Source organism: Dipodomys merriami, unplaced genomic scaffold (genome assembly GCF_024711535.1).
Source record: "Dipodomys merriami isolate MVZ:Mamm:240054 unplaced genomic scaffold, mDipMer1.0.p SCAF_186, whole genome shotgun sequence".
Lineage (NCBI taxonomy): Eukaryota > Metazoa > Chordata > Mammalia > Rodentia > Heteromyidae > Dipodomys > Dipodomys merriami.
The window spans coordinates 1,460,346-1,469,542 of record NW_027203226.1 but is presented as its reverse complement, the minus strand read 5'-3'; the positions used below and the strand labels follow the sequence as shown (position 1 = coordinate 1,469,542).

At 49.5% G+C, this 9,197-nt stretch overlaps 1 long non-coding RNA gene across 1 annotated transcript; it reads right to left on the bottom strand.

Annotated features, from left to right (window-relative positions):
- Positions 1 to 349: 349 nt before the first annotated feature.
- LOC138830207 (uncharacterized) lies at positions 350 to 6,330 on the bottom strand. The gene is made up of 4 exons (XR_011372922.1): positions 6,236 to 6,330; positions 3,350 to 3,545; positions 2,386 to 2,518; positions 350 to 517 (listed from the first exon to the last, which is right to left on the bottom strand). It is a non-coding gene; the product is annotated as an uncharacterized lncRNA (long non-coding RNA).
- Positions 6,331 to 9,197: the final 2,867 nt, after the last annotated feature.

Sequence of the window (9,197 nt, the reverse complement as noted above, 5' to 3'; positions counted from 1 at the left end):
AACAAAGTTACCCAGTCCTGAGTTGGAATCTCAGAGGTGGCAGAAAAATGGTGAGAATTCTGAGCCAGGGTGTGTTATTGTTATTATTATTATTATTATTATTATTATTATTATTATTATTATTATTATTATTGCCAAGCATGGGACTTGAACTCAGTTCATGACAACTCTGCCTCAGCTTCGATCACCTCAGGCTGGTGGGCTCCCATGGGCCTGTAGCTGATCCTTGGATCCTAGGCTCTAAAACTTTGCAGGTAAAACTGACAGAAAAATGACAGGAAAAGATGACAGAAAAATGACAGAAAAAATGTCGCAGGATGGATTTTTTATATTTTCTTGTTTTGCACGGTGACCATCCTGGGTCTGAATTACACGGCTGCAAATGGTACTTCACCTTGCATTGGAGAAGGCTAACGGCCCATCAGGGAAACCATAGGCCCATGCGGCAAAATAGGCCCTGAGCTTGAATCCTGGTCCTGACACCTACCAGTGCGGGGAGATCCCAAGATACTTGTTCCTATGCATGGGAATAACAATGAAATGTTAGCAAACGCATGATTGAATGAGAAGTTTCTGCGTGTATTGGTCAAGTCCAAAATTAGAGGCAGTGATCCTAGGACAATGATTCATCTTAATGAATGGTTTATTAAGCATGAAAAGAATACTATTCCTTCAATGGTGGCATAATAAAGTCCTAAGAGTTAGTAGGAATGTAGTTGATGTCATTGAATATTAGGTAGATATCTCTGCCACTATGTACAAATATTTTTTTTTGTTGTTCTACCACCTGTCTATCCATGTATGGCTATTTTGTCCACTCCTGCAGCTCAATCTCAGGGTCTGGAAATGCCCTGGCAGCTTCATTGGCTAGAGGTTGCAGTTTTGACACACCCATTCAGGGTCTGAATTGGGTCTGCTAGGCCCTGAGTTCAGATCTCAGCACTGCCAACAATTGGATCATGGAGTAAGAAGCTGAGTGTGATAGCTGTTTTCCTTTTCTCTGAGAGTCCTGGGTGTCAGACATGATGGAGAACACATGTGCAAATCTAGATACTATGTGATGGGTTGTCATCAATATCATGAATGGAATGTGTGTCATCAGAGTCAATATAAAATCTCATATCTAAAATATACTGGGAACTCAGAAAATTAAATCGCCCAACAACAAATCCTCAAAGAAACAATTGCCCAATAAAAGAGTGGGCAAAAGACTTAAAGAGAAACTTCTCTGAAGAGGAAAGATGCATGGCCAATAGACACATGAAGAAATGCTCAACCTCCCTAGCCATAAAAGAAATGCAAATCAAAACAATATTGAGATACCACCTCACACCAGTTAGAATGCCTATAATCAAGAACTCTAATAACAACCGATGCTGGAGGGGATGTGGACAGAAGAGAACCTTACTGCATTGTTGGTGGGAGTGTAAACTTGTTCAACCACTTTGGAAAGTAGTATGGAGGTTCCTCAAAAGACTTCACATAGAACTCTCCTATGACCCAGCAATTCCACTTTTGAGCATTTACCCAAATGTTTACAAACAAGACCACACTAAAGCTACCAGCACGACTATGTTTATTGCAGCACTATTTACTATAGCTAAGATATGGAACCAACCCAGATGCCCCTCAGTAGATGAATGGATCAAGAAAACGTAGTATATATACACAATGGAATTCTATGCCTCCATCAGAAAGAATGACATTGCCCCATTTATTAGGAAATGGAAAGACTTGGAAAAAATTATATTAAGTGAAGTAAGCCAGGCCCAAAGAAGCATAGGTCCCATGGTTTCCCTTATTTGCAATATCTAGTATATGTCTGGGTCAAGCAGAATAGGTCAGATAAGGTGATGTTAGGGAAATGAACCCTAAGATATGTACTCAAATGATTTTTCTCTCTCTTGTGATTGTTTCTAACACATGTATAATATTATTTCTTTGTTGCTTTGTACGTCCCTCTCCCACAGTATAACACCTGCTTTCACTTTATTTGATGTCGGTATAATTTGTGGAGGGAAACAGGAAAAATTAATCGTTTAAATAGGGATACAGGTGGACCCATTGCAGCAATGAGATGTACAAGTCGTTATGTCAAAAATGAACTTTACAACATTGGTGCAGGGGGAGTGCGGGGGAGGAGCAGGGAGGATTGGTTGGGGGGGTGAGAGGGAACATGGGAAGGGATGGGAAGTGGAAACAAAGGAGGAGGCTACAATTCTTGATATGAAATGTACTCATTATCTTGCCCATGTAATTGTATCCCCTATGTACAGTATTTTCACAATTAAAAAATGGAAAATAAATGAATAAAACAAAAATACAATAAATAACCAATACAAACAGGACATGGACTGAAAATCTATATGTAAGTAGAAATCTTACCTTTACAATATATATAAATAGAATTTTTCCAGGGCTGGGACTTTAATTCATGCCTAGGGACCAGGCCTCACTTTCTTGTCTTCAAGCATGGTGAGCTTCCCCTTCGTCCACAGTGCTTCAGAGTTACCCAGGCCTTAAGTTCAAAATCAAAGGTAGGAGAAACAGCGTGAATTGCAAGCCAGGGAGCTAATTTTTTTCTGCTTTTTTGCTTTTTTTGCCAAGCATGGTCTTGAACTCAGGTCATGGTAACCGTGCCTCAGCTTTCATCACCATAGGCTGGGGTGCAGCCGCTGGAAACACAAGCTATCCTGGGATCCTAGAACTTCAGGCCCTGTGCAACGGGGGAATTGCACAGAAAAAAGTGGCAGGATGGCATTTTTACATTTTCTTACTTTGCAGTATGGCCATCTGGGTCTGAGTGATCTGGCTCCAAAACATACTTCACCTTGCATTGCTGAAGGCTTGCAGGCTACTGAGGAAGCCATAATCCCGAACAATGATTAGCCAAGCACCAGTGGCTCTCACCAGTCCTCCTTGATACTTACAAGGCTGTGATAGGAGGATCATGGTCAAAGTAACCCTAGGCAGGAAAGTCCTTGAGACACCTGTCCAACCTCAATGCCAACAATGCGAGAAGTAGAGCTGTGTGGCTCCAGTGGTAGAGGGCTAATCTTGAGCAAGAACACCTCATGGACTGTGACCAGATGCTGAGTTCAAGGTCCAGGACTGGCAAAAACAGACATACACAACAATCTGTGCAGCCATCTGGCTAAAGCAGGTCTCCCTCTTGTCCCCAACTGGATTGGACAGACTTTCCTGGTAAAGGAGCTGCTGTCATGTTGACTAGGCCCACTTGGTCTGCATCCCAGGATTCCAGGCACACCCCCATTTTTTCATCGTTCTTTTTCACCAATGGGATCCAAGAATAGTGGACATGCCCATATTACATGCTTCCCAGTAGCACCTGGAATCCCTCTGTTGGGTGACACCACTATCAGCAGTTGAGGAATGTAGAGGTCGCTGAGTGGTGAGCAAGAGACTCCAGGTGACTTTGAGGTAGAGTAGGAAACGATGTCCTAGTCAGTGAGTGGGAGAATAGAAGATTTTCTAGAGCCTGGGAATGTAGCCAGCCCAACTTTCCCGTCCTGGCGCTCAGATGTCTGAAACAATAAGAATCAATGAGAGAACTGTGGGCAAGAAACTGCCACAAGAACACCAGCAGTATCCTCCCGACAGACCTGAAACATTCAAGAAAACAAAGAACATGAAAAAGGGAGGGATCCCCAAGACAAACACCACTGGGGAGCGAGATTGTATGGAGAGTCCAGCGAAAGGTGATGCCGACCATGGGCCTACCCTGCCTTTGGACTCAGTCACAGCCACCAGGGTCCAGAGTGTCAAGGGTCCCAATCCCACCAAGGATCCACAGAGATGCTACCTGCATATGATGCCCACCCTGGACCACAGAAAAGAAGAAACCAGGCACTCTGTGCCAAGATCCAACCACTGAAGTAGGGAGACAGACCCGCAGGGTCAATGGGAGTAAGAGAGGGAGAAGATAGACCAGATACATGCAGCACCAAAAATGGAGGTAGAAATCCAAAAGGCACCCATACAGTGGTTGGTTTCGGCAGAAAGCGATTTACAATGTGCACTGGCCCAAGTGCAGTAGGCCGCTGATGACAGAGAAAGGGAGCATGAAGCTCTCACCAGCTGCCTACAAGCTACAGAGTGGGGTGTGGCAGAGCTGGAGATAGTGGCTTCTCTGGTCACTGCTGCAAAGGAGAAGACCAAAATGTTCCTCAAACAGCTGAATGATGTGATCCTTCAGCTCGAGGAAAATACCAGAAACTTTGATGACCTGGAGCAAGTGAACACAGAGTTGCAGCAGAAGGTGGAAGTGCTGTAGGTACAGAGGAGCAACATGAAGAAGAGAATATGCAAGTTCCAACAAGCGCTGGAGGGCATTAGGTACTGAAGATGGAGTTGAATAACCTGGAGGAACAACTTCATATCCAGGTCCAGGAAAACCAGTCTCCGTCTTCAGAACGTGGAGCAGTAGGAGCAACTGCAGAGACTGGAGGAGAAAGCCTAGGATCAGCAGGAGACCCCTGAGACCCCACGATGTGCATGTGTGTGGGATAGACAACCGGAGGAAAAGCTGGCCCTGCTGTGGGACACTCTCCACCGGATGAGTAGTGAGAAGGAGGAGCTTGCCAGCATCCTGGACACAAAGCAGCAGATGAAGAAACATCTGCGGGAGCAGTAGGACTGCTCAGAGAAGAAGATAGAGAAATGGATAGTGGTGGCTGAGAGAGAGAGAGCCAAGCAGCTCAGGAGCAGCAGGAGCAGTCCCTGGGCCAGTGCAGGAGTTCAGAACCTCCTGTGAATGGCACATTGTCTCCAATGAGCGATTGTGGTCTGAGAAGGAGGCCCTGCAGCAGCACTTAGAGAGGCAGATCCAGCTGCTGGAGCAGCTGATGCAAGTGAAGGGCTCAACAAACTGGAGGGACCAGGTGGTGTCCCCGAAGTGGCAGGACACTCTCAAGTGCCTGGAAGCCACCAGATCACAGGAGGAATGCCTGCAAGCCCAGCTGAGCTTCCTGGCTTTCCCTGGGGAAGGGGAAGGGATGAGCCCTGGAGAAGCAAAAGGTAACGAGGTGAATCCCCCCCACCCCATGTGACCATCACACAGGATGGAGAGGTTCCCCAGACCAAGAGTGACATGGCTCTGAGAGTGCTCTTGGAGGATGAGATCCACAGGGGGAAACTCCTGACCCAAGAATGGTGGGCTAGCTTCAGGCACCCCATGGCCAACCCAGCAGCTCAGTGCCAGACTGAGCTGGAGCCACAGACCCTCATCCATGACCTGCCTGATGAGGTGGACTTCCAGAGTCCAGCAGGTGAGCTCCAGCATTGATGCAGCCAGCTTTTGGCACACATCCAAACTATCAAGGAGTCCCTCATGGTGTGTAAAAAGCAGATGTTGTTCCTGAATGAACTATGTTGGGAAAAAGCCCAGTGCATGCACTGGCTGTCTCAGGAGAAGATCGAGAAGAGGAGAGTGTTGAGGAGCTGCTGTCACTCCTAGTCAGGGAAAGCACAGACAGCAGTTTCCAGATGCCAGCACAGGCTGAGCCTCCCATCCCCCTCCCCAACACTGCTTCAGAAGCAACTTGAAGACAGCATGGAAACTGCCAGAGGAGAGGTCAGTGTTCCCGACCCCATAGTGGATTCCCCCAAGGAGCAGGTCCTGCCCCAGATGCCCCACATCCAGATCTGCCCACAGCTTCCAGGCTCAAGTGAGGAGTGCTTTCTCACTTTCTCCGGTAGACTGATGTAGATGACGACTCTCTATGTGACATACTGACTCTCAAAAGCGTTAGCCACCAGAAGTAGGTGACCAAGTGGCTTTCTCTCAGGCCTCCATCTGCCGGGCAACGGGAAGGTTAAACTGGGGGTAGGGTAGGGCAGAGGCTGAAGGGAGTTGGCCCAAACTCAAGGGACATCTAATGGCCTATTGGTGGCCCATTGGTGACTTCTGGCATGCTAGGCAAACACTCTACCACTGATCCACATTCTCAGCTAGGATGATTTTTCCCCCTCCCAAACCCATATGGCCATTCCTCAGATAAATAGGAAGTAGGGGCTAGGATGAATATGAAGCACAAGTCTGGTTCAACCCAAAATATTCCCCTGCCCCCTCTTCCCACACCCTGAGTTGAAGTTTTTCTTCTACCATTGAGGGATGAGAGAGGGAGGGGGGAGTCCCAAGAAAATACCAACAACAGTGGCCCCCTGAGTCCCACATCCTTCCCCACACAAGTGGTCCTCCAGATTCCAATCTTACCTGACTCAATGTGAAGTCTACACTGTCTCCCCACCACTGCAAGGGTCAGGATGAAATAAAAGTCAGCCCAGGCCTCAGCCCACACCCAAAGTGGAAGCTCCTAGTCCCAGACCTACTTCCACCTCTGACTGCCCCTAGTTAGGCCACACCCACCACTCACCACTATGATGGTGGTGATGACCTCATGGATGGATTCCAGGAAGAAGGTCTATGGCAAAGAGCAGAAGCATCAGGGTGAGCAGGGCAGAAGGAGGTGGGGTGATTGCTCTGGGATCTTCCTTGGAGCCCTCCCATCCAGCCAGAAGCATGCTGACCCAAAGCACGAACAAGGCCAGGGGGTGAGACGATGGAGGAGCACAGGATTAAAGGAGGTACTGCTTTGTCTTGGAGGACTTGATTAATTCCAATTATAATTAATTCCAATTACATTTGGCCCATGCCAATCCCAAAGACATCATGCAATGCCTCTCCGTGTTGTTGTTGGTCATGAAGGCTGTCCCTGAGCTCTTTTTCTCAAGGCTGGCACTCTACCACTTGAGCCACAATGCCATTTTTGTTTTCTGATGGTTCATCGATAAGAGTCTCATACACTGTCCTGCCCAGACTGGCTTGGCACCATGATCCTCCAGATCTCAGATTCCTGCGTAGCTAGAATGACAGGCATGAGCCACCAGTGCCCAGTATGTGATGCCTTTTGAAGGCATCTTGGCGAGTCTGTAAAGGAGCCCCAAAGGGCCTGGATAGACGATGACCCAATCAAGGAGCCGGGATGGGGGAAGGTTGACCTTCTAGCCATTCTGTTCCTCCAAAATTGAAGATGCCAGGTGATGTTGTATGCACCAAACACCTGGGCCAGCAGCCACCAGGCTTACTGGGGGAAAAAGTAGAGAATACCCAAAGACTGCAGTGTAGAAATCTCTGATTTTGCATTCATGTGGTGTGTGTGTGTGTGTGTGTGTGTGTGTGTGTGTGTGTGTGTGTGTGTGTGTGCAGCCCCACTTCCTTTTTGATGGTTAATTGTAGGTATGAGTCTCAAGGACTTTGCTGTCCATGGTCGCTTTGAATCATGATTGGGGGCCCCAGGGAAGCAAGAGTAAACACAAGTGACAAGTACAATCCCTATTGTGGGCCACTCCTGCCCCCTGGTGGCCACACACGGAACATGCGGTCTCATGCCATTATCCTCTAGAGTTCAAAATGGGCAAGTTACTAGGGCCAAGCTGACTTTTGCTCACCCTGATTGCTGATGCCTGAGTAGGTCTGTTCCACCCTAGGCCCAGAGAGCTCCAGGAGGCCCAGCTTTCCAGGGCAACAGGGAAGGGAGAGGTCAGCTCCAGGCTGAGCTAAGAGCCTTTGCCCACGGATACCCTAACTTGGCCTTACTTATCACCATAAGACCTGTCAAAGAAAAACCCCAAAAAACAAAATTGGATCTGTGCCTCCAAGTGTTAGAGCTCTAGCATTGAACCAAAGAGCTCAGGGACAGGGCCCCCAAGCTTTTAGTTAAAGACCCCCAGCTGACTTCCCTCATAAAACACAGCTTGTCTAAATGTGAACTGGTAGGATTTGTGAAGTGTTTCTGAAGAATGGTGATACTGAAGAAAGCACCCTAATTCTAATGACAGCTGAACTTGTGACATACAGCTATGTGCTGAGTCCTTCACAGGGCGCTATTTACTGGGTCCTTCCCTCATGGGAGTTATATGCTGAGTCCTTAAAAAGATGCTGTTTGCTGAGTCATCCCAAAGGGTGCCATTCACTGAGTCCTTTACACTGTGGGCTATAGACTCCCTCCTTCAACGGGTGCTGGGTAGAGTACTCAGCATACTACATGCTGAGTCCTTCAAGGGGAGCTGTGTGCTGAGTCATTTACACAGGGTGCTTTGTGCTGATTTTGGAAGTGTGCTGTGTGCTGAGTCATCCCAAAGGGTGCTATGTTCTGAGTCCTTGAGAGGTGGTTATCCCCAACAATCACACAGACACAAACACAAACACACATACACACAGGAGTGTCACCATATAACTGCTTGGTGTGTGGAGTGGAGGGGGATGGAGGAGAGTCTCCTCCAGCCGTGGGGCTGAGGGGAGATTCGATCCCCTGGGCCGGTACTGGGGGTGGGGGTAATGTTGAGCTGAGGTAAGGCTGCAATTGCCATGGTCTAGAAGCCTCAGGGCCCAGTCAGGGCTGCAATTGTGGCCAGGGGTGGGGGGTGGGACCCAGGGGAGGAGGGGGCGGGGCCCAGGAGCACACTTTGGTGGCAGCAATGGCCAGGGGCACAAGGGGGCAGGGGTGTGTGCGCAGAAGGGGCGGGGTGTCCCAGGAGAGGAGTGTGGGGCCCAGGGAGAGCTGGGAGAAGAGCGAGCAGGAGCACTAGCACCCGTGGAAATGGCTTCAATGGCTGGCGGCTGTTCCGATCATAGTGTGGGGCCTGGCCGGGAGCGCAGAGCATGCGGATCCTGCAAGGCAGGCACATCGCCACACGCAGCCCCTCGGAGGCGCCCAGCCATGGTGGCCCTGAGTCTGAGGTCCCGGTGCGGGGAGCACGGCAGAGGCAGTGGCTGCTGAGGCTGCGGCGGCCACAGGTTAGGAGGCCGCTGAGGCTGCGGTGGTGGCTGAGGAAGAGCAGAGGCTGCGCACAGCTTCACCACGCGCCCGCGCTGGGTTTCAAACATGGTGCTGCTGGCTGGGACCCGCGGAGCCTATAGCAGTCACCTGGCGGAGATGTTGCGCCCCTGGCCTGCTGGTGGCCCTGACTTGGTTCCAGCCCTCGGTTCTCAGACTCCTGGCGCCACGCGGAGTCGCAGCCTACAGCTTCTTCCAGCAGCACACGTGAGTGGCCGACCTGAGCTCCTGCACTCCACAACCCCCCCTGTAAACCCCATCCCCCACTCTACCCTTCCCCCCACCCTCACGGACCCGGACCCTTGCCTCTTGCCTCCCCATCCTGCCCTGTCTGTGCCT